Here is a 22,850-nt window from a genome sequence, read left to right as displayed (position 1 = left end):
CAGGATTTATTTAGCAAATCTACCTTAAAGGCATTGTCCAATTATAAACTATTGATAGCCTATCCTTAGGATAGGTCATCAATAGTAGATTGGCGGGTCCATTGACCCGGACCACTGCAGATCGGGTGTTTGCCAGGCTGGTGAGCTTGTACACTGAGATGATTTTTGCAGAAAGCAGACAGCTCTATTTCCACTGCTGTGGCCCAACATGGTACTGCAGAACAAGTTTCTATTTGTTTTAATCATATATGTGCAGTTTTGCCCTACTCACTGCATAGAGTGGCCACTGTGCTTCCCCTATTGAGTTTGTTTAGCCTGGTGCTCCTCGGCTGCAGCTGTTGTAGTGGCCCAGAGTTAGCGGGGCCCCTCCTAAGTGTTATGTGTTTGTCTCGTGCTAATTGTATTGTCAGTGTCTTCCATGTAGTATGCATTTGATGTGTATTGCACCTCTGCAGCACTGAACGGGTTAACGTCTGGGTTATGCCTGAGAAATGTATCTTGTTGTATGTCATGTGACTATGTTATATATATGTGGTTATAAGTAAGTCACTTGGGGAATTGGGGCTTCAGGCTTGTCTTGCAAGAGTCTGGAAGTGAGAGGTCTGCAATTGAGTGAGCCACACAGATGCTATCTGGTCTGTGTGGTAAAGAATGGAAGAGGCCAAGAGACACATATCAGCCTGACTTGGGACTGCTTTACCCAGGATGTGCCGGTGCCATTACTAGAACACAGAGAATGAGAGAAGGCAGAAAAGCACCTGAAGTGTGAGTGGTGACAGGCAGAGAGAAAGAGAAGAAGAGTGGCCAGGAGCAAGATGACACAGATAACAGGGACTGTGGATTGTCTAGATTTCCCAGGGAGAGCCTGCCTGTCAACCCTACTTCAAAGAGTTTAATTTACATTGTTGTACTGTTAGGCAGGCGGCTCGGATTCTCGCCGCAGGACCCAACCTGAGCGCCTGCGGGGACCAGCACGTACTCACCCGCACCCACCGCTCTGGCTGTTTGATGTGCCAGCTTGCCAGGCAGCCGGCGCATGCGCAGACCGGAGCCGGCGGGGGGTGAGTGACGTTTCTGTGCGCGGGCAGAAATAGAGCATGCCGCAATTTGATTGTCGTATGGTATTTTGCGCGGCCAAATTGCGGCCGTCTGCATAGGATTGCAGTTTGTTAACGCAATCCTATGCAGGCTTCTAGCAGCGAAAATTTCGCGGGAAATCCCGTCGCAGAATTTCTGCTCGTGTGCAGGGGGCCTTACTTTGTTGGAAGTTGAAGTAAACGGACATTACTGACTTTCCCAGATTATGTTCAAAAAGTTATCCCTGTGTGTGGCCTACTTTATTGCAACCTCAAGATTCCCCACAGAGGATGGAAAGGTGGCGTCATGAGTGACAACAGACTTTAAGGTATCTGCTTCCCCTAGCAGTAACCTGCACGGGTCTCAAGCTACCCTCAGTAAAGGAAATGGTAGAGCCACCGTGACAAAAATCCTTATCTACCCTGCCATCTCCTCAGCTGTTCCTCTCTGGATCAACATTAGGGGGTAAGAGGCGGGGGTAATAGGCTGAACTGGATGGACACATTACTTTTTTGGCCTACCATGCTACCATGGGTACGTACCAGCTGTTTGTAAACAAAGACCTGGAGGTATCACCAAGGCATCAGCAATGGATTGGGAGGGGGGGGGGGGGGGCGAGGAGGGGAGAACTCCTTGTTTTTACATTTGTTCACTGTTTGTAACTATTTTCATGTTTGTTTTAGATACCAGATAACCCTTTTAATACATACCGCCTATTTTATGACATGACTGTACTAAGAATGATTAATTGTTGCAGTCCTTAATGAAGGTCACCAAGTCGGAGGCAAAAGTCTGTTCAGCAGTGAGAACCGAATCCCACTTATCCTCTACAAGAGAAAGGTTAAAACTTTTCGATGTTTTTCTTTCAGTCATAATAAACTCAAAGTTTTTAAATGATTATGTTTGGAGAATGGTGTAATAAAAGGTCATAAATGAAACATTGTGGGATTGATCAATTTTCTAGAAAGCCGATATAAAATGTTAGCGGGGCTGACATCAACCCTGGGAGAAATAATTGCTTGCCTGTGTATTTTAATTTCTGTTCGATAGTAATGGTTATTTTATGGTATCAATGTAAAACAAGTTAGACTAGAGGTCTCTTTATTAGAATCTACAGATCAGCAGATAAAGACAGGCTGCAATTAGAAGGAAGAAAAGTGCATGCAACGCAATGTGAATACTTGAAATGTCTTCTGTAAATTCCCTTTTTTATTTAAAGGGGAAAAACATTAGCTGCCGGTGGTTCCACATCTGCATTGGAACCTCCAGTCGGAGTGCTAGAAGCCGTCAGCTGAGCGGAAGGTGAATGCACCCCATTATAGTCAATGGCATCCATTCGGCGCTGTTGGGTTCTGTCCTAAGACGGAGCTGTTTGGCAATGGGGATTCCTCCTTCCTGCTCTCTGAATGGAGCAGGAAAGTGGAACTTCCCAACACACCGTTAGAGACTCTGAAACGTAAAAGCTATATGCCATCAGGCAGATCCTTATATTTAAGGGCTTCCATAAGGTGTTCTAATGTAGAGAAGCTACTCTTCATCCACTACCTGTGATGGACTAGCATGTCTTGGATACATTGGGAGAAAATATTCAGAGAGTCAACCATCAATCTATACTGAGTATGTACATAATCATTAAAAATTAACTACTTAGGATAGGTCATCAATGTATGGAAGCTGGAAAACCCCTTTAACAATTAAAGGGTTTGTACCAGGATCACAAGTTATCCCCTATCCACAATATAGAGGATAACTTGCTGATCAGTGAGGGTCTCACCGCTGAGACCCCCAACAATCCCTAGAACGAGGTCCCATGCCCTTCTCTGCCTATTGCATTGCATTCTTGCAAACACACACACACACATATATATATATATATATATATATAACACCATCACGTGACCACAAACGATACACACAAGACGATACATTTTCCAGACAGGACACAACATACCAGACATTAACTCTTTTAGTCCTGCAAACATCCAATCCACATAAATCTAATGCACTCCACAAACAAGACACTGACAGGACATTGACATGAGACAAGCATAGAACATTCTGGAGGAGCCCCACTAACTCTGGGCCACTACACTTGTCTGCCAGCCCTGACCACAGCTAGCTAGGCTGAAAATCGGGGTAAGCTAGGTGCTGCCTCCCTGGATAGCCCAAAGTCAAACCGGTATATAGGAAGGTGGATCTACATCTGTCTGCCTGGTAGAAAGGAAGTATGCATCATGGCTGCTGAACCAATTTGCAAAAGTCTAAGAGGAATGGACATTGAAATTTCATATCAAGGATGTGACAGGGCAGGGAGAGCGAAAGAAGAATGAATAGAACAGCTGTTAGTCCAATGATGAAATGTATTACTTGCATCCTGCAATAAAGACATTTTATAGTTACTTTCCTTGTTCCCTGGTGTGATTGGAACTCCGAGTTCCACTTTCATTCATCATATTTATTGGTCATGTAGCCTTTCTGCACTTCAGTCCCATTGAAGTGAATGGGGTGGAACCATAATACCAGGAACTGCCACTATGGTGCCTGGTGTACAATGAAACACTCAACAGAGGGGTCCCTTCAAACAGCTGATCAGCTGGACTCCCATCAATCTGATATTGATAACCTATCCCAATGATAAGTCATCACTCATCAGTATAAAAGTCCTGATAACAACTGTAGTTAACAAGCAATGTGCTCAATCCTTTGATTTAGGCTTCTTTCACATATCGGACGGACCTTTTCACGGCCGGCAGATATATGCTACATTGGGGCCGAAAAAACTAGTGAATGGGTGCACAAATCAAATGTTTGTGCGCCCATTCATATGGCCTGGTGAGGTCGGTGCAAATGCGCCAAGCTCACCAGGCCATCTCCCATTTCCCCTCCCTCCCCATCACAGGCTCACCTCTCTTCCTCTCCGCTAGTTCGGTGCAACAGGGGGGCGGAGCTAAGCGTCCTCCTCCTATTGATGGCTATGGACAAGGGGTGGCCATCAATGGGAGGAGGCAGGGCGGACCGACGCTTAGCTCCGCCTCCTCCCATTGCACTGAACGAGTGGGGAGGAAGAGAGGTGATCCTGCACGGGGAAGGGGAGGAGAATAGAGGAGGGAGTTTAACTATCTCCCACCTACGGCCGCTGCCATGGGCTCCGATAAGAGCCTATGCAGCGGCTGACGTAGTCTGGTCCAAAACATTGTTCCAGAACTATGTTTTGGGCCCGACATAAAAACGTCCGGCACTATACTGGCTTGGCTGGGTGTTTTTGCATCTTTCAAATATGCCCATGTGATCTGATGCATTGGAATCCAATGCATCAGATCACATGGGCATATTTGAGTGCATATCGGCGGGCCGTGAAAACGGCCGGCCGATATGCACTCGTGTGAAAGAAGCCTTCGGGTGTTGACAGTGTTTTTGCTGGTTGCAACATAATTTCACTATTTTGGGGGGCTTCGATTTAAATCCCTAACTGGGCTAAACTAACGTGTTGGCCTCTTATGTGATGGAGTGATCACTGGACTCCTCAGGCCATACGTCTCAGGTATAACTGCTACCTCCGCACCCCCTATAATTATACCCCTGGGTGGAAATGTAGCCATAGGTTTTCTTTATTGTGGAATCTCATAGAGTGCAAGGATGCCCTTGAAAACACAATTTCTCCTCCATATCTAACCTCAGGAACAGTCTAAACTATGTTTTTTATCCCTTGATTATATTGTGAGAGCCAATAGAATAGGAAATGCAGTATGTCCTTGCCTTGGGTTTCAAGACACCTTGATCCGGCACTACTTGTTCCATCTGGCTCATTTATCACTGAGAGTCAGTAGAGGAATTATGCTATTTCGTCCCCACCTTACAGCTAGTAGTGTATCTTACCTTACTAAAATATAACCTACCCGAAGCCGGATCGTGACCGAAGACATCAAGGTTATTGCTGCGACTGCTGAATTGTGAGCAGTGGGAAGACTTATACAAGAAATGTACTTTACTTTATATGTCTTTAAAGGTACGCTGCGACCAGACGTAGAACGTATGTCGGAGGTATGTGGCCGATTAAACAGTAATCATTCGCATAAAGTTTAAATTGACTCATTTTTACCAAATTCACTCTACTTTTCCTTGAGTGCCATGAGTACCGTCAGGGATCGCTTTCTTAGGGCTTGGGGCTTATTCAGACGACCGTATATTGGCCGGGTATTCACGTTGGCCAATATACGGCGTCCCTCTGTGCAGGGAGACGAGGCTGGAAGAGTCGGGAGCAGTGCACTGAGGTCCATCTCCACACCCTCTCCGCCCCTCTGCACTATTTGCAATGAGAGGACATGGGACGGGGGAGGGGCTAAGTTCCGAGAATTAGCTCTGCCCCCGTCCAACCTCCCCTCATTGCAAATAGTGCAGAGGGGCGGAGAGGGTGTGGAGAGGGACCTCAGTGTACTGCTCCCGACTCTTCCAGCCTCCTCCACCTGCAGAGAGGGACGTCGTATATCGGCCGGCGTGAATACGCGGCCGATATACGGTCGTCTGAATAAGCCCCAAGCCCTAAGAAAGCGATCCCTGCCGGTACTCATCCATTCACGCAGTTATTAGCCGTGACTTTTTGCGCGCTAACATCCCTCATGTGAACGAGCCCTGGATGAGTATATTTTGCACACCTGCCTGATTTCTGTGGCTCATTGGGCTTCCGCAGTGCCAGTGATCGCAGGTATGCTTTTAGTGCATATCCGCGCGTGCAGATATGCGTGTTTATGCACCTATCACAGACCTCTATGGGGATCTTTGGTGTGCAAACATACACAAGATAGTGCAGGTCCAACTTTTTTGAATGAACCTATTGAAATCAGTGGATTCCATTCTCCATAGTTGTCGGGCGGGATTTTCCCACGCACAGAAACAAGCAAAAACACGCTGGTCTGTTTAAGCCCTAAATCTGATGAAACTTGCAAGCCGGTGGAACAAGGATTTCCCAAGTGATGACGACAGTTCTGTGCTAACCAGGAAAATGAGGACAGAACAGAGACTTGAGCAAACAAGATTAAAAAATGAAACTATGTGACAATTACCAGCGGAGAGAACATTGTGTAGTCAACTGGTAAATAGCAGCAGCCTGAATCACGGCGGCCGCAGCCCGGCCCTGGAATGTGGCTGCTACAATAGTACTCACTGTCATCGGGGAGAGAGAACAACACCAAAACTGCACGTTCTGCACCTCATCAGCCCGGCTGTTGCCTGGGCTGCACACAATGCTAGTGCCGGAGGTTTCTAGAAGAGCTTCTTCAGAGGGGTGCATGTGCAAATACGCTCGCGCACGTAGTAATATCGCGCAAGAATCAGGTTGGTGCAACCAACCATTGCAATCAATGACTTTGTCATGTTTCACGGGCGTGATTGCCACATGTCTCTGCGCAGCAAGGTAGATTTGTGTGGGTATCAGAGGACAGTACTGTACTTTTTGCACACGCAGGGCCTGTTCACACGTCTTCTTGCAACATCCCCCCCCCCTCCGCTCTGATTTGAAAGGCTATTTAGCCTAATGAGGTCCCGATGTTTTTTATGGGATTGCGCAGCATATTGCGTATTTGCACACCTCCCGTAGACTTCTATGGGGGCCTTTGCTGCGCAATGCGAAGAAAGATAGAGCAGGACTTACTTCACGCCATTCATGGCAACGAACCCATTGACATTAATAGGTTCTATTCTCTGCATATTGCGCACGTATATATTGCATGTGCAAAAACATGCACAAATACGTCCATCTGACGGTGCAGAGGTAGCATTCCCACCCCCTGCAGTCTAATGGTCCGTTTACATGTAACGATTGTCGCTTAAAATTCACTCAAACGAATGAAAGTGAATGATTATCATTATGTCTGAGGGCTCTTTCACACGATCGTCATTTTAATGCTCAGATAGCCGTGCTAAAACAGCATGGCTATCTGAGCGTTAAATTGGGTGAATGAACAGCAGCTACGAGGGCGAAGCAGCTGTTGTTAGATTGTCGCTCCCCATCCCGCCCCCTCCCTTTGCACTGAGCGAGAAGTGAACCATTCTCAATGATGATCTGCCTGCCATAACAGGCTGGACGAGGACGGATGATTGCGGACGAGTTAGCGGTGACATCACTCACTGGTGCATTCGTTCAAAAGAGAATTGGCTTGCGTAAAACGGGCATAAGGAGGCCCAAAGGTCCTTTTGCCACCCAAGAAGACTTTTCCTCTCATGCAATGTCTGCCTATGTACCATAGTCCGCAGGATGCATGCAGCCACAGCTTTGAGAGTGAGCAGCGGGGGAACGTCGAGGAGGGTAAGTATAATAGCCAGCTCCGTGGATTTAGTGTTCCAGCTCCTATGAGCTCATCATTTTACCTTATGAGGTTCATAGGAGCCCTTCAAAAATATTCTACCATTTCGTGTATATACACTCATTGACAAAAAAAATGCACTCAGAAATGTTGAATTGCTGCAAACCTTAGCCATTATGATTCAGGCAGATGTGGGAATGATTACCGTTGTAGTCTCATTAGTCACTGGGTCTTGCCACCAGAGGCCATAAAAGTGCTTCCCCCGTTGCCTTATAAAGAGACTACTGGCCTCCTACGGGTTGGAACAGTATTTCCTTTAGTGACAAATCCAGCTTCTACTTGGCAGCCAGTGATGGTCATGTTTGAGTATGGAAGCCTCCTGGTGAGCACTTCAATCCCGCCTTTGCTGTGGATCGACACATTACCCCCTGCTGGTGTGATGATTTAGTGATGAGCCATTGCATACAACAGTTGGTCACCCCTAGTAGTGGTACAAGGGACACAAACAGCTCCGCGCCATGGGGCTGAAATCCTGTAGCCTCATGAGTTGCCTCTCATGGCAATGAGTCCAACAGGCATATTCCAGGAGGATAATGCTTGGCTGCACACAGCAAGTGTCACAGGAATGCCTCAGCCAGGTTGCGACATTTTCTTGGTCTGCCTGGGCATTTATGGGACCAAACAGGATGCCAGCTTTGGTAGCCTATGAGTGTGCAGGATCTAGAAGCCCAGCTGCAATATCTATTATCCAGTAGTATCTAATACCCAATGGGTTACTAGAGCCTCGTTTGAACTTTTCCCCTTGCACTCTAATATTGTAATCACTTACATATATCATCATTACATTCACATTTGATTCCAGCAATTCTTTCTCTGGTATTATTATTTGTCAATTTTTTGTGTAGATCGTCTGCAGACCAATGTGTCTCTCAGAGGTTATTATTACCACCTTCCATCTGCTTCTTGTTAACCTACAGATGGAACAGGGGCAGATATAAAGGTAAGGTAAAGTCCCCAGGTGCAATGGTGACGTCCCATTGTGAAGTTTTCTTGGCAGACTATTTTTATGGGGTGGTTTGCCATTGCCTTCCCCAGTCATCTTTACCCCAAGCTGGGTACTCATTTTACCAACCTCGGAAGAATGGAAGGCTGAGTCAACCTTGTGCTGGCTACCTGAACCTCAACCTTCAGGTCGTGAGCAAGAGCTTGGTACAGCATTTCTGCTGCCTTAACAGTCTGCGCCACACGGGGCCCTAAGATATAAAGAGGTTACAGCAGGATCAGAATGCACACTGAGTTTGTTTATAGTCTAAGGAAACACCTACCAGTATGCCTACATAGGAGCTGTATATAAAAAACGGTATGATATTTCTAATCAGTGCTATTTGATGAACCCTGTTGGCCACTTACCTACAGTATAGGTGACAATATCAGTGCTATATTCAGTGAGGCGTAAAAGTGCTGTTTCACCCCTGTGAAATAAAAAAAGAATATAATTAATCTTAGACATTAGAAAATACCATGCCGATTCAAGTAAAATGGTGCAAAAGCAAAGCTGATTTCTTCATACATGAATTGTCATTAGAGATGAGCGAGCGTACTCGCTAAGGCAAATTACTCGAGCGAGTATTGCCATTTTTGAGTACATGCCCGCTCGTCTCAAAAGATTCGGAGGCCGGCGGGGGTGAGTGGTGAGTTGCGGGAGTGAGCATGGGGGAGAGAGAGAGATCTCCACCCTGTTCCTCCCCGCTCTCCCCCACCGCCCCCCGCCGGACCCTGAATCTTTTGAGATGAGCGGGCATGTACTCGAAAATGGCAATACTCGCTCGAGTAATTTGCCTTAGCGAGTACGCTCGCTCATCTCTAATTGTCATACAACAGCCAGAATGACATGAAAAGATAGAACTCTTCAAGTTAATATTGCACCTTGTAGATGTTTGATGTGGGCGTCGATGGTAATACGGCACATCTCAAGTCGGTATTCCAGTTCTGCCCTGATGTATCCTGGCATATCCTCTATTATCGATTCCCCTGCAGTGGAGATGCGTTGTTTTAGGTCATCTAGTGTCACCATTGGAGCCCACTATCTGTGAGGTGCAATAAAAACTTGAGGAGTTCTTTTTGTCTTTTTATGTCCTGCTGGCTGGTGTATGTTGATTCATGTATGAAGAAATCAGCTTTAGTTTTGCGTCACTCACGTTGAATTGTCCAGTATTATATTGTTCAATGTTGTACTGTTCTGTAAAAAGTTCAAATGCATCGCTTCTGTTTTTTTAGCTTTTTTTAAAATTGAAATTAATAGGAAAATGACTCTATAAACACAAAATCGACATCATTTTAAATTCATAGCAAACTTTACAAGTGGAAAAGTGCAGAAAAGAGCAATGTCTGAGTGGGATTTCCATAAATTTCCATTTATTATTACGGCACACCTGGCAACTGCGGTAAAAATGCCAGAAATGGGTCCCACGTGGATGCAACCTAATCACAAATCGACCTGTAACATTTAACCAGGTGTTTCTGAAATAGTTTATGTATACAGGTAACAGAAGAGCAGGGGTGTAGCTATAGGGGGTGCAGTGGTAGCAGTTCCATTGGGCCCTCAGATATCCTCCACTGATTAAGAAGATATTGGTATTATACATGGCACATCATCATTTGGGGCCTGTTACAGACTTTGCCTTGGGACCTAGCAGCTCTGTGTTATGCAAATGCTTAATAGGAGTAATAGCAGAGATTACAGCTGCATGGACGACACTGAGATACATTTGGTGTTCTGCCAGCATTCTGGCGTGAGTTGAACTTTTTAGGTTCTATTCACCTCTGCCCTACAGATTCCGCTTTCCTGCTCCATTATGGATGATATTTTCAAGTAACTGATTACTCGACTGAGCGCCATGCGGGTGGCGGGGGGGGGGGGGGGGGGGGAGGGGAGTGAGAGAGAGATCTCTCTTTCTCTTTCTTTCTTTCTTTCTCTCTCACTCACTCTCTCTCCTCCCCCACCCCGCATGGCGCTCAGTCGAGTAATCAGTTACTCGAAAATATCAATGCTCGATCGAGCATAAGGCTTAAACCAGCATGCTTGCTCATCTCTAGACTCCACGTTTCTAGACATATTTCAAGATGCAACAAATGTATCAATATCGCGGAGATTTGAAAAATAAATTGCATTTTAAATTGGAGAAGGCAAAAAAGGTGCCAGAAAATTGGCATCAAGCATTCTCCATGATGATAAATCCTCCCTATTGTACTTATCCATGCCGGTCATCGATTCTCTATTCTTCAACTAAGGCTGCCTTCACATCTGCAACGGGGTTACGTTTTCCTGTTCCATCCGGGAAGCAGGAAAGGGGAATGCCTTGGCTGAACAGGTCTGTCTTCTGATGGAACCGCCATCCCCAAACGGACCCCAATGACTATAATGGGGTCCGCTCAGCTGTCTGGAGTTTTATTGGAAGAAAATGCGCTGCATAGATTTGCAGAGCCGTTGCATCAGTGCCATCTAAATCTGCACATAAAAGCATATGGAGGGGATTTCTGAAAGGCTTTACGCAGCTTTTAGGCCTCTTTCACGCAAATGTTATTTCACGGTAAAGTTGGCCAAGCAATAAAATCACGACTATCTCTGCCAAAAATCGCATGAACGAAGAATTATTATTATTCGCGATTTTCCCGTCCATTCACAGGGCTGTCTGCCGGAAAAACACACCGTAGCCCCGAAATTCCCTAGGGGTTTTCCGTGGAAAATACTATTGATGACCTATCCTCAATAGTTGATCGGCTGGGGTCCATCGCTCGGGACCCCGACCAATTAGCGGAGTGGGCGCATGCTGTCAGTGCCGCAAATACACAGAGGCCGGAGCTGAAGCAGCAGAAGTCTCTGCGCCGACCTCTGTGTAGTGACCGGCGCTTGTAACTGCAGGCACGGCTGACGTTAATTTTAATGAGAGCTGCACTAAAGATGTAGGCCCCCTTTAACCGGACGTATGCATTTTTGAAAGTGCATAAGCGTTGGGTTTTGCAAAACCAACTATGCGTTTTTGCATGCGCATCAGCATATTTTACTGTCCTTTTTGCACCCGCTAGGAATATGCATTTACGTGCGGCAAACAAAGATGCATCAACTGAAACGACTAATTAGTCTTAAGGAGCGTTTTTTCCCCAGCTGAATTACGCTGCGCATAACACATCTTGTGTATTGTGCGTGCTTCCCCCCCCCCATTGGCTTCTGTGTGGTCCCTTGCTGCGCAGGAAAATGGGTTTTTTTTGCGTGACCGAAATGCGCATTGGAACGAAACTATTGAAATGAAGGGGCTCTATTCTCTGCATTTTGTGCGTGCAATGTACGTGTGCGCACAAATACGCCTGCGTGAAGGGAGCCTTAGAGTCTCCTTCAAGTGGCTTATATTGTATATGCTGTGGTGCTTCTGCAGCATATATGTTGTGTATGTAGCCACCCTAAGGGGTGCAGATGTAGCAATCACACCCAATCTCTAGTGCCTAAGGGATTTCAGTATTATAAATGGAACATGGGTGGGAAAACTTCTTATATTGGGGCCCAAAAACTTTGTTACCCAAAGTTATGTCTTAAAGGATCTTTGAGTGTAACTTCGTAGATGGGGTAAAAGATCGTCCAACACTGAGCTTCCGCCCAAGAATAATTCTTTTTCATGACAGCCATAACTTTTTGTTTACCTATTGAATCTAACGATATGACTGCATTGTGACAAGTGAATTTGAAATGTTGGCGTAAATCATGGAGAAAACTTCATAAATGTCAAATCTGTGTCAAAACTTGCTGTAAAATTGACAAATTCTGAAAGTAAAATGGCAGGATAGAAGACAGATTACGGCGCGTCCACAACTATCTCATCTGCCTGACATACAATACGTCACTTCTGGCAAAAGCAAAAAAAAAAGCCTATGCAACCAGTCACATATCGAAAAAATTCTGCCGACAGATTAGACTTCCATTTTTGTCTGTAGGGGGCGATATTATCACTGAGTCAGGACAAGCATCGATGGTCTTATAAAGTGACAACCACTGTTTGTGATGCCAATGCCAAGTTTGCAGTGGAAGTGTTGTGCTAAACAAGCACGGTCGGCTCTGTTTACATCTGTGTTGTGGCTTTCATGTATAATCAAAGCTACCCCTGGATTCGTCATACAAAAGGTAACAGTGGGCTGCATTGATTTATGTTGACTCCATTGACTTCCGTCATGGTATCTACTGTTTTGACAGAAAGAGTAGCACTACATGCAGTGCTGCGGTATTCTTGCCATCAAGTCAGGCAAGATTTCCAACAGAGGCTCTGAATGGAGATTCAGACACAAAGGTGAACTGAGTCAGCCAGAAGAGTAGTGGCAGTCAGACAACTTTGGTGATGCGTATCTACAGAAATACAAATATAAAGAATAGAAATACATGAAGGATTTTTTCCCTTTAAATGGGGCAAATTGCCTTCTACCTCAGTTTTTTTTCCCCCTCCTCTGGATCATTGTACTCTATTGTCTTGATCAAGCATCTTCTCCTAAACCTGCTCCTCTTCGGCACACCATGATTATCCATTACCGTCTTCTGGCTTCCCTCCTGACTACATTACCAGCCTCATCCATTGTACTACATACTGAGGATTTGCATTATTGACTTCTGGCTTCCCTTTTGACTACAATACCCGCTTCATCCATTGTAATGCATACCTAGACTTCCCATTCCTGACTCCTGGCTTTCCACATGACTATTTTCCAGACCTGCGGGTGCTACACCTGAGGCTCCACCCTAGTGCCTGAACAAGATGTCAGGAGGCAGCCGATTTGTTTCCATAGGCTGTTGGCACATCCAAATTTAAATTGGGTCAACTTAAAGAGCATTTTAATATCTACAGAGGAAGGGGGATAACATGGTGGATATATTTTATCTGACAATAGATAGTTGATGGCATCTTCCAGACATTAAAGGAGTTTTCCAGGGAAATACTATTGATGACCTATCTTCAGAATAGGTCATCAATAGTTGATTGGCTGGGGTCCATCGCTTGAGACCCCGACCGATCAGTTGAATGGGTGCAAGCTGTCAGCGCCGCAATAACATAGAGATCAGAGTGGAAGCCTCCTCGCCGAACTCCTTATAGTGACCAGCGCTTATAACTGCAGGCGCAGCTCCTATTGATTTCAATGAGATCTCTGTGTGCAGTTACAAGTGGCGGTCACCACATAGAGGTCAGCGCAGAGGCGTCTACTCCGACCTCTGTGTTATTGTCAACATGCGCCCACTCAGCTGGTCGGTCGGGGTACTGAGCAATGGACCCCGGCTGATCAACTATTGATGACCTATCCTGATGATAGATCATCAATAGTATTTCCCTTGAAAACCCCTTTAAATTGGACATACATTTATGATACATGTCTGTTGAACACTCCATCAGCCAACGGCTATCTCTCCAAACCTCCCATCTTGCTGCAAGACTTCATTTGTCGTTGCTTATATTCTTGAGAACAAAAGGATTTTTTCAAGATTTTAACTCGAAAAACCCTTTATCACATCTCTTCTCTCTGAGCAACTGGAGAGCTTCTTTGCAGAACGTATTGCTTATTCCTTGCCTTTTGGAATTTCTTGCCTTGATTGCCTAATTAGAGCTACCTCTGACTTCCTATATAAGCCTGGTCCTAGTATTTTCTCCTTGCCAGATTATTGTGCTCCAGCCTGTGGTCTAGCTTGCTGATACCATTGCTGCCTTGCCAGAGGCATAACTTGAAGCTCCCGGGCCCCAATGCAAAACCTGTAACAGGGCCCCCAACTATAATGCTTTACTCATAGTATTGGGCTCCCTATATGGAGAAGAGAGGCCATATGGGCCCCCTAAGTCTCCTGGGTCCGGGTGCAACCGCGTCCCCTGCATCCACTATAGTTACGCCCCTGTGCCTTGTGCTAAAAGCTACTGCTGTTTACCTATGTGCTGAATTTGAATTTGCTTTTAACTACATCCCTGTCTCACGCTACAACCTACTGTCTATCTGTGTACCCAACCTGATGTTACGTCTGACCTGGACTATCTGTTGAGTCCTAAAAGTACGAATATAGACACTGTAGAAATGTAGATAACAAAAAATGTATTAAGGAAACACAAAACAGGAAGACAGGAAATCAAATCCTAAACGCTAAGATACAGGAAGACCCCACCTACCGGAAGAGCGCTCGTCCTGATAAGGGCGATCCTACATCAGGAACCTGGGGCAACCCTGACTTTTCCTAGATGGTGACAGGGAAAAGTGGCAGAAGAAGGTGACACTCGATGTACTAATAAATCACAAAAGTACAGGGAATAAGCTTTAAAAAGACTCCAGATAAATAAGTCAGACTTATTTAAAAGGAATGCAGGTGAGGACAAAGAAGCCACTGACAGGACCAGAAACACTTTCAGTCTGAGAGTATAACCGGCGTCCACTGTGTGAAGGAGCTGGAATAAATATACTCAAATCAATTCTGATTGGCTGGCTAGGATACCACCTTCCAGCCACTATATTAGTGTACACATTGACAGGGAAGTGTCTCCATCAGTGTCTAGTGCAGAGATGACAGTGAACATGCACCAGCGTGAGGATCATGTGGGCCAAGGCTGATGCCGTGACGTCACCCCGCTCCCGATCTTCACTTGCGCCCAGTGCGCCATGACACCTGGACTGTTGACTATGCTTGCTTCATTTATATCATCTATCCAGATTGTCTGAGTATCTGAATTCCAAACCTAAAGAAGTCCAACTGCCTGATCCTTATCTCCCCCAACATCTATTACTAGAGGAAAGTTGAGAAGCCTCCATACACACCAGTTGACTGATCCCATCGAAGTCAGCAGGCCTAGCTGACACTAATGTGTATGGATCTTTAGACTTTTTAGCAGACCTCAACACTACTCAGTCCACTCTCACATATGTGCTTTGTACTGTGATTGCTTGCGTCCGAAACGGCGGTTAAATGGCGGGAAAACAGAGCGATTGAAATTGCGGCATTAAACAGAGTGGTTTGAGATTGCTAATTTCTGTTAAACTTCTCATAAACATGTTTTGAAAAGGAAGAATATTATTGATGTAGTAAAGCCCAACCATTAACATGGATTAATGAGATCAATTTATAAAGGTATGACATAAAAATGCGGCTCTTGTAAAACTTCTCCATTGTACATGTTATTGTGTTTTAATTATATTGATATTTAATATAATAGGCTTTCTGGCTTTTATTAGCTCCTATTATTTGTGTACCCAGTCTGGTAATAGATTTATACTTCTGGGTGTGTAGGTAAGCGCACACAAAGTACACAATTGTATAGCTATTTGCCTAGCTGGTGATTTGTGCCTAGTGTTTGCTTAGCTTAGGTTGCATTGTCTGAATGTCAGCTTTTATCTGAAGATGTGTCCAAGCATTAAATACACAGTTCCAAAAGGCTGAAATTTTATCTATACAAGTTATCTTAAGCAAAAGGACTGGTATATCTGTCTAGGATGATTTAGTGAATCCTGCACTGAGCAGGGGGTTAGACCCGATGACCTTGGAGGTCCCTTCCAACTCTACCAGTCTATGATTCTATATATCTGTCTGGGATGATTTAGTGATCCTGCACTGAGCAGAGGGTTGGACCCGATGGCCTTGGTGGTCCCTTCCAACTCTACCAGTCTATGATTCTATATACCTGTCTGGGATGATTTAGTGATCCTGCACTGAGCAGGGGGTTGGACCCGATGACCTTGGAGGTCCCTTCCAACTCTACCAGTCTATGATTCTATATATCTATCTCGGATGATTTAGTGAATCCTGCACTGAGCAGGGGGTTGGACCCGATGACCTTGGAGGTCCCTTCCAACTCTACCATTCTATGATTCTATATTGATATAGGGTATACAGTATTATATACTAGGCTATAAGCAAAGCTGACACAACAAAGGGGTTGTCTGAGGTCACCTCTTCAGGATCCTTATCATACTTATTTTTTAAACAGTCCAATCCTCTACCAATATGGGCGAATGCAGATTGACATAATAGCATGTCAGTTGGCGCTGGTTCTGCTGTTCACATCGGCAGAGGATTAGTGGTATGGGGACAAATGATCATTACTACGATGGTTCGCCTCTGTACAAAGTGCATTTTTCGTCAGCATAGCCCCTGTTGCCACAAGGGAATGTGCTGCCAATTAATGGCCAGCATAAAAGATTTGCCTCTGACTAATTAGCGTTTGCTTGTTCATTAGCTGATTGCTGGTTTATTCAGGCCAATAATCAGGCAGGTGAACATTCTGGTGAACATTTGTGCCCCATCATCAAGACCCTTTACCTGTAGAGGAACTCAGCTACAAAGATCATCACTCACCCTGGAGGACCTGACAGGTCCGCGAATTGTATGGACAGCCCATTGGTTTTAATGAGAATAGGGTAATGCCTCATTTCTCCTGTGGAGGCACTGTAGGGAAACTGAACACTTGTTGTTGGGTTAGCATACAGATTACAGTTGAACGCTGGGGTTCTCATAGAATGGTAACGTTGGAAGGAACCTCTGGGGTCATCGGGTCCAACTCCCTGCTCATTGCAGGATTCACTAAATCATTCCAGACAGATATTTGTCCAGCTTTTGTTTGAACACTTCCATTGAAGGAGAACTCACCACCTCCCGTGGCAACCCTATTCCACTTATTGATCACCCTCACTATCAGAAGGACTAGCAGGGCACTAGCAGGACACCCGGTGATCAGTCTTTTTTTCCAAGACTTCAACAAAAAGGAGTACTCTTAGGCTTGGTCCACACAGGGGCTGATTTGTAGCGAATATCTGCTGATCAGCAGCTAAAAGCCTGCTTCCAAATCTACGGAATTTGTGTGGAATCGCTGTGGAAACAGCGATAGAATTGACATGTGGTTTTTGTGGATTATTTCTGCAGCTTGTTGACGAGATTTTCAAAATCTCATCCACTTTGCCGCTACTGTGAATTCCGTGGCACATCCACCACGTCTGGAACACCCTTAATTGCCCTCTTTAAAGGGGTTCTCGAGAATTTTTACTTTTGATGACCTATCCTTCGAATAGGTCATCAATAGTTGATCGGCAAGGGTCCATTGTTTGGTAAGCCTGTCAATCAGCTGATCCCTTGGACCACTGTCAGTGCAGATAGTACTGGAAGCAGGTAGCACTGTCCATATTGCAGCAGCTCAGTTTCGTACACAGCAGGCACAGTTCCCACTGAATTCTAATCTCAATTCTTGAGAATTTCAAGGTATTATGATAATCATATCAGGAAGGTCACTATCTAATGTTAACAAATACATGTTTGAAACTGCTCTGTGTGGGTGTAATGTTATCTCATTAACCCGCTTTTATATTAATGGGAATTTACTCATACAGTTTAGGATTAATATTGCGTCTCCTAGTTTCTATTTAAAGTGTATTGCCATCTTGGACAATCATGGTGGAGATGAGAATACCTCTCTGCACGTTGCGGCCAAGGTGGCCAGGAGTAGTCAAACAGTCAACTAAGCTTGGGCATTAGTGGGAGTTCCAGAAACACTGTAGCACAGCGAACTACAGCCAGGATGGGGTCGGGGGAGGTCAATCCTTAAGATAGGTGGGACCAGCAACTATCAGATGTTTATGACATACTCTGTGGAGAAGGCATAAAAGTCTGAGATGGGATTACCCTTTTAATGAAAATATAAGGAAGTGTAAACATATTACTCAGCATGTGTATGTTGGAAGCAAGGGTGTACAACATACAATAGAGGCAGACCATGCTCTATGGAACCCTTGGAGAGAGAGGACTCAGCTGTGATGGCATCATCACTTTTTCTACTGGATAGCAAGACCTTCCTCCAAAGAGGAACTGCATTGCCAGCAAATAAAGCAAGAAACAAACACTGTAGCCTACTGTCCTGAGTGGCAAAACTGGACACTATAATGGAAGGGGGAGAGGGGGGCATTTTAATTTTTTGCTATAGGGCCCCATCTCTTCTATGTAGACCCCTGTTTGGAGGCTTTATCTAGATGCAACAATATTTTTAATATCAAATGATAGACACATTGGCAGAACTTGATGGACCTCACTGTAAGGCAATAGGGTCAGTTGGGCACCGGAGATGCCCGTGGTGTGACAAATTTTATATTATGTCTCTGTTTTGTAAATGTATTAAGGAAAGGTCTTTGCATCTAAGTCTAGCTCTATGCAAATAAGGAAGATGGAACTATACCTCTGCAGCGCCACCTATTGGAAGGCAGCATTCCTTCAAATCAATGTACGACTCTTTAAACAAGTCTTTAAAAGAAAGATTGGGAATAGGAAACCAAGACAGAAAATCATACACAGACAGCTGTTTTGGGGTGTTTGCCCCTCATTAGCGTGTTGCAGGTTTCTGGCTTGGCTTGTGAGAGGCCTGTGACATGGGTCAGGAGTGGTGTTGTCTCTCCTTAAGGAGAGCACCCACAAGGTGTGTGGAGACACTTAGGAGGTGAGTGGGTCGGGAGGAGCATTATCTCTTCCTAAGGAGAGCCCCAAGAAGAGGTGTGAAGACACCTAGAAGGTGAGTGAGGAGACTAGAGCTCCATTTGGACGGGACAAGTGTCGGGCACACAATGCCCAACACTCGTCCCCGCACATCTTAGCTCCCATACATCTGTACGATAACTAGGATCGCTGGCTCACAGCGGGGAGGCTGCAGGAGATTTCTCTCCTCGGGCTTCCCCGCCCCTCTCCATTGAGTTAACATAGTGGCTGTTCAGTACTAAACAGCAGCTATTTCCACTGAGTGATCAGCAGCATAAATGATGGACGATGAGCATATCGCTGATTGCTCAGTGTAAATAGCAGCCGTTCAGTACTAAACGGCTGCTATGTTATGCCAATGGAGAGGGGCGTGGGAGCACGAAGAGAGAAATCTCCTGCTGCTTCCTTGCTGTGAGCCAGCGATACTAGCTCCCGTGCAGGTGCACGGGAGCTAGTATGTGTGGTGACAAGTGTCGGGCATCGTTTGCCTGAAACTCGTACCATCTAAATGGGCCTTTATAGGCCCATGCAGGAAGGAATGTTGCCATCCAATAGGTGGCGCTGCAGAGGTATTGTTCCATTTTCCTTATTTGCATATACTACCCAGAGGAGCATGCATGGCCTTATAAGTTTCCTTACTCATCCCATAAGTGCCTCCACACCCTTTCTGGGTCCTCTCATTGGGCAGAAACAATGCCCCACCCAACCTACATCACAGTCCTTACACTAGTTAGTTTTGGTTTCCTATTCCCAACCTTTGTTTTAAAGACTTGTTTAAAGAGTCGTACATTGATTTGAAGGAATGCTGCTATCCAATAGGTGGCGGTGCAGAGGAATTGTTCCCTCTTCCTTATTTGCATATACTATCCAGCCTAGCTCTAGACATTTCAGTATGCCAGTATGTCACCTCTATGGACATTCCCATCAGTACAAACAACATACGAATCCCTCCACTTTGACAATTAGACAATTTTGATGCTCTACTTACTGTAAATCTGAGATTTTCATGTCTGTACAATCACTTCTGATCACCGATAGCTGCAATATTTATTATTGATTGTTTTGTGCATTTACACTTGATGACAATCGATGCGGTCGCTTGGAAATCAATGAATCTAAAGGAATCCTGCTACATGGACATGGTCCTCAATGAGGGAATCTGTCTGAATATCATGGGAATTGTAGGAAACTACAAGTATTTTTAATCTATCACTTCAGGACCGATTCCCCAATTTGCATATGATACCTTTGTCTAGAAATCCCTGAGCACTGCAGATAATAGACTGCTTCGTTAATAGCGCCTATTAATAGCAATAAAGGAAGTAACCTTTTCGAAAAACATGAAAATTTCGGAAGAGAAGTTGACAGGATATATACTGTGTCACCCAACGTAGTTTTCTATATTATATTCTTTTCTCAGAAACCGTGGCGGATCTTTCCGGCAGATATATCTGATATAGTAAAACAGTGCTTAACTGCGGCTATTGCCAGTAAACAACCTTTTTATTGCACACGTAATTAATTCCCATAGTGAATAATATTTCTATTAGTCCTCTAGTATCTTTATACTCATTTATAGTGCAGTTATTGTAAGAGTTTATTGCTGCCTCTTATTGATAATTGCTATGTGTAATTGGACAGGGAGGCAGTAAATGCAAAAAGAAAAAATGGCCAATTTGTAATAAAAAAACTTTAAAAAAGGGCCATTTATGTAGCTATCCCCCAGTATATATGTTGGCCAGTGTTACCTTGGTTAGATATTCCTTTCTATCTGAAACTCCCGGCCTCTTCTCCCTAAGATGGTCATGTGATCTCAATTCTGATCAGCTCAGATTTCCTTGGGGTTCCTCTGAAATGTGTCTATTATTTTCTTTATAAAAAAAATATTAATTATTAATATTTGTTTAATTATTTCTTTTATTTCTTTCCCTCCCAAACTCTCTCTTCACTCTTTCTTTCTCTATCCGCTTTCTGATAAACTCTACTTCTAAGTTAACAATACTAAACCTACTTATAGAGTTCAATATAGTTACGGTATGTTAAATCCTGGAGCTAAGTACCTCCTTTTAGGATGCTAATATGGATACTTAGTAGAGATGAGCGAACGCGTTCGTCCGAGCTTGATATTCGTGCGAATATTAGGGTGTTCGGGATGTTCGTTATTCGTGACGAACACCATGCGGTGTTCTGGTTACTTTCACTTCCTTCCCTGAGACGTTAGCGCGCTTTTCTGGCCAATTGAAAGACAGGGAAGGCATTACAACTTCCCCCTGCAACGTTTAAGCCCTATACCACCCCCCTGCTGTGAGTGGCTGGCGAGATCAGGTGTTCGCCTAATATAAAAGTCGGCCCCTCCCGCGGCTCGCCTCAGATGCGGTGTGAGTTAGATGAGGGACAGTGCTGTTTATACCGGAGCTGCTGTAGGGAAAGAATTGGTAGTTAGTGTAGGCTTCAAGACCCCCCAAAGGTCCTTATTAGGGCCACTGATAGCTGTGTGTTGGCTGCTGTTAGCAGTGGGATTTTTTTTTCTTTCTCAAAATCGCCTCTGCAGACCGTTGCACCTGGCATTAGGGACAGAAGTGCTGCATAGGCAGGGAGAGTGTTAGGAGTGAGTGTAGCCTTCAAGAACCTCAACGGTCCTTTCTAGGGCCATATTTATCCGTGTGCAGTACTGTCCAGGCTGCTGTTGGCTGTGCTGCATTTTTTTTGGGCTTCTCAAAATCGCCTCTGCAGAGCATTGCACCCTCCATTGATACTGCAGGGAAAGAATTGTATAGGCAGGGCCACAACACAGTTATTATTCATAGAATATACGCAGTGCTGCCTGTTGGTGGGAAAAAACTGAAAAGAAATCTATTTGTCCAGCCTGTGTCCGTCCTTACGCCTGTGGAGACGTGTGAGCTGCGTGAAAAACATTGCTAAATCATACGCAGCCAGCTACGCTTTACTGCTGGGTTCGCCATTTGCTTTCCTTAATTGGGGAAAAAAATACCTGCTCTCCAAGAGTTATAATAACTCTGCTACCCTCACGTTCTGTGACACATAAGCAGGGACACAGCGCAGTTATTAAACTTCGCAGGTTCATTGAATATACGCAGTGCTGCCTGTTGGTGGGAAAAAACTGAAAACAAATCTATTTGTCCAGCCTGTGTCCGTCCTTACGCCTGTGGAGACGTGTGAGCTGCGTGAAAAACATTGCTAAATCATACGCAGCCAGCTACGCTTTACTGCTGGGTTCGCCATTTGCTTTCCTTAATTGGGAAAAAAAATACCTGCTCTCCAAGAGTTATAATAACTCTGCTACCCTCACGTTCTGTGACACATAAGCAGGGACACAGCGCAGTTATTAAACTTCGCAGGTTCATTGAATATACGCAGTGCTGCCTGTTGGTGGGAAAAAACTGAAAAGAAATCTATTTGTCCAGCCTGTGTCCGTCCTTACGCCTGTGTAGACGTGTGAGCTGCGTGAAAAACATTGCTAAATCATACGCAGCCAGCTACGCTTTACTGCTGGGTTCGCCATTTGCTTTCCTTAATTGGGGAAAAAAATACCTGCTCTCCAAGAGTTATAATAACTCTGCTACCCTCACGTTCTGTGACACATAAGCAGGGACACAGCGCAGTTATTAAACTTCGCAGGTTCATTGAATATACGCAGTGCTGCCTGTTGGTGGGAAAAAACTGAAAACAAATCTATTTGTCCAGCCTGTGTCCGTCCTTACGCCTGTGTAGACGTGTGAGCTGCGTGAAAAACATTGCTAAATCATACGCAGCCAGCTACGCTTTACTGCTGGGTTCGCCATTTGCTTTCCTTAATTGGGAAAAAAAATACCTGCTCTCCAAGAGTTATAATAACTCTGCTACCCTCACGTTCTGTGACACATAAGCAGGGACACAGCGCAGTTATTAAACTTCGCAGGTTCATTGAATATACGCAGTGCTGCCTGTTGGTGGGAAAA

The 22,850-nt window shown here is 44.9% G+C and overlaps 1 protein-coding gene across 2 annotated transcripts in view; it reads right to left on the bottom strand.

Moving 5' to 3' along the window:
• Window positions 1–22,850, bottom strand: part of KIAA0040 (KIAA0040 ortholog) — a 60,995-nt gene that overhangs the window by 11,081 nt on the left and 27,064 nt on the right. For both annotated transcript variants that reach the window (XM_066597494.1, XM_066597495.1), the window contains exon 2: window positions 8,787–8,848. The gene's annotated coding sequence lies outside the window, so the exon portion shown is untranslated. The remainder of the gene's footprint in view (window positions 1–8,786; window positions 8,849–22,850) is intronic.

This window comes from Eleutherodactylus coqui, chromosome 3 (genome assembly GCF_035609145.1).
Source record: "Eleutherodactylus coqui strain aEleCoq1 chromosome 3, aEleCoq1.hap1, whole genome shotgun sequence".
Taxonomy (NCBI): Eukaryota; Metazoa; Chordata; class Amphibia; order Anura; family Eleutherodactylidae; genus Eleutherodactylus; species Eleutherodactylus coqui.
The sequence above is the reverse complement of the archived record's forward strand: the minus strand, read 5'-3'. Positions and strand labels throughout refer to the sequence as shown.